The sequence below is a fragment of the Pteropus vampyrus genome, unplaced genomic scaffold (assembly GCF_000151845.1).
Source record: "Pteropus vampyrus isolate Shadow unplaced genomic scaffold, Pvam_2.0 Scaffold78, whole genome shotgun sequence".
Taxonomy (NCBI): domain Eukaryota; kingdom Metazoa; phylum Chordata; class Mammalia; order Chiroptera; family Pteropodidae; genus Pteropus; species Pteropus vampyrus.
Window position 1 is genome coordinate 3,647,842 of NW_011888859.1, and position 3,117 is coordinate 3,650,958.

Sequence of the window (3,117 nt, forward strand, 5' to 3'; positions counted from 1 at the left end):
TTAATTGCTGAGTAGTATTCCATTGTATGGATGTACCACTGTTTGTTCATCATTCGATTGTCAAAGGACACTATGGTCGTTTCACATTTTTGGTGATTATGAATAAACATTTTGCATATGGATTTTTGTGTGAGCCTAAGTTTTTAATTCACTTGGATAGATAACTAGGAATGGGGTTGCTGGGTTGTATGGTAGGTGTGTAGATGCGTGTTTAACTTTAAGAGACTCTGAAACTGTTTTGCAAAGTGACTGTCATTTAGCATCCCCACCTGTTACTCCATATCATCACCAGGTTTTGGTGTTAACAGTTTTTTATTTTAAAAAGTTTAGCTCTTCTAATGGTGTATAGTGATATCTCCTTGTGGTTTTAATTTACATTTCTCTTGACTAATAACATCGAACCTCTTTTCATGTGCTTGTTTGCCATCCATATATCTTTTTTGATGAGGTGTCTGTTCAGATCTTTTGCCCATTTGAAAAGCTGAGTGGTTTATTTTCTTAAGGATGAGATTTAACAATTTCACATATATATTTTGGATGCGAGCCCTTTATCAGATATGTGATTTGCAAATATTTTCTCCCAGTCTGTGACTGCTAACATTTTTAAAAAGAAAATAACCGGTTCAGATTTAGTGGCAAAGGCAACATGATTTAATAAAAGGGATAGTGATTCAAGACTTAGAAATGCGGTAACAAGAGATCTGCATCAAATTGTAAATGATACTGTAAATACTTTATTTTTTCCGTAATCAACTAAAAAGCAGTGTTTTTAGCAGTTGATCATACTGTGGTAGACCCCTTTCCTGTTTGTTTATACCGCAGCTTTAATGTGATCTTAAGGATCAGTTGTGCCTTTGTGCATGTGTGGGTGTGGCATGCGTGTACGGGCGTGAACAACTATGTGTCCATTTCCTGCAGTATATCTTGCTCTGCGTGTTAGCTCCATGAGTATGTACGTATGTGAAAAGTTATGGAACTGTATAGTTACGATTTGTGTACTTTATCGCACGTATGTGATAACTGAATAAAGTAATATGTATGTGTATGTAAGGTGGCAGAGCCTTGTATAAAAGTAATAAACAGAAGAAGGCAGAAATTGTGTAGAAAGAACGGACGAATACACATGGCAAATATTCATCTGGAATCCTGTCTGATTCTGCCATGGAGAACGGTGGGGAGGCTTAGAAGGACAGCTGTGTGACCGGTGACCGGTGCCTGCCTCGTGCACACAGGCTACGTGGCTGATAGCTTTGCACATGGAGAGTTTTCTCTTGCTAAGTACGTATAAGTAGCCTAATGACTTGGCTGTAGGGTTTTATTAACAATCTACTAATTTTCCTGTAAATTCCTTTCAAGCTCCTTTCCTTTTGTGCTGATTAATAATTGCCCAGAAGACTTCCTTTCCAGTGTAGGAATGTGGATGCTGTTGATGACCGTTAGGATAAAACAATGTGAATTACAGTACCTTACTTTTAAGAACTAGACCTGGCACTCTTAAGTCTTGTTTTTACAGCGCTTGGACAGGAAAATTGCAGAACTCATCGAAAATCTTGTAGTGTCATAAACATTGCTAAAAACCTACAACCTTGATGAGTGTATGTATCTGGCTCGCCTGAGCCTTAATTGTGAATTGTGAATTGTATTTGGGGCTGGAATTTGAATATTTGACCTCCTCAGAACTTTTGGTTTGGCCGGGGACCAAAGGTAGTGTAAGAGCTGGCAGGCATGGCTGGGAAAGTTCTTGGGGGGAACTTTATTACTGTGGCCCAGACTCTGTTTCTTTGTTTTTCAATGGGGCAAAATGCTTTTGAGTAACTCCAGGTGGAGGCTTGACAGGATTGGAACATTAAGGCTGGGTTACATAATTCTCTTCCATGGCCGGTGTGATTAATACTTGGTGTGCAAGCACATTGAAAATAAACAAAGCATCCTTCTTTTAGGTTACATATTTATCCCCAGCTCTGGTTACTACTATTGTGATGATAAACATCTCTCATCTTCCCTCCCCTCCCCCCTGCCTCTCTCCTCTCCTTCGTCCCCTCCCCCTTTTTTTCTTCCTCCTTTCTCTTCCTCTCCCCTCCCCCTCCTCTCCAGAGTCGGGTGCTGGCAAAATTAATTTCGTTCATGAATACACACTATGAAACCATTTCTTTCCGGTTTTGCTTATATCCAAGCAATGTGGATTCTACAAATAAGCCCGTGGAAATCACTGGGCGTTTCCTCTCTTGCCCCATGTGACCTTCTTATTTTTAAATTAAAATAACTTTTTTTTTAAAAGCACAATTTCCTTTTTATACTTTCAAGTGCAAATTTATATTCGAACAAAAATAATGGCAGTGCAAGAAAGAAACAGCTTCTTTTTTGGCATGGCGACCGATTTGAAATCTGGGCAGGAATGGGCGCTGTAGCCAGCCTGGCAGCCGGTCAAGCTGCGCGTTTGTGTCACTGACCCCTAGTCGTAGGCCGATGCGTACTCTTGGTGGTTCGGAGACAGGGTTTTAGATGTAGATCTGAAAGTCCCGATGCTGTTCCTTAGACCTGCCAGCCGTACCCCGAAGCGGGTCTGGAATAGCGGGCTCTCCCTGGCGCCATCCGCAGCCATTCCCGGCAGTCACTCATGTCCTCGCTCTCTCTAGCTTCTCCCCAACCTCCACTCCTGCCTCCACGGTCGGCCTCACTGCAAAGGCTCCTCACTGCCTCTGGTTCTGAGTCTCTGTCAGATTCTTGACTGTTTACACCAGGCTTTGTCGATCTCTGCTGTCGGTTGTTCACATTGCATGACACGTGAGACCGGGGCCAGAAGTGACATCTCTGAGGTTCTGGGGGTGCAGTGTCCGGCCTGGAGGCGTCCGTTCGGGTAGGTACGGAGGTCGTGTGCACCCGCAGACTTTCATAGGACGCCAACCGGGGAAGCGTCAATATTTTACGGGACTTCTGCATCTTCTTTCTGGTGTGTCTTTCTTCTTTGGCCCGGGTTTTCCTTTAGTTTTAAATCCACGGCAAGAGATGCGATTTCAGAAATGAGAAGCCTAGATTTCATCAACAAACTTAAAACAGGATATTCGGTGAAATTCCTTTTGACCTACCCTCCTGACGTTGAGCTGTTCCGTTGAAGCA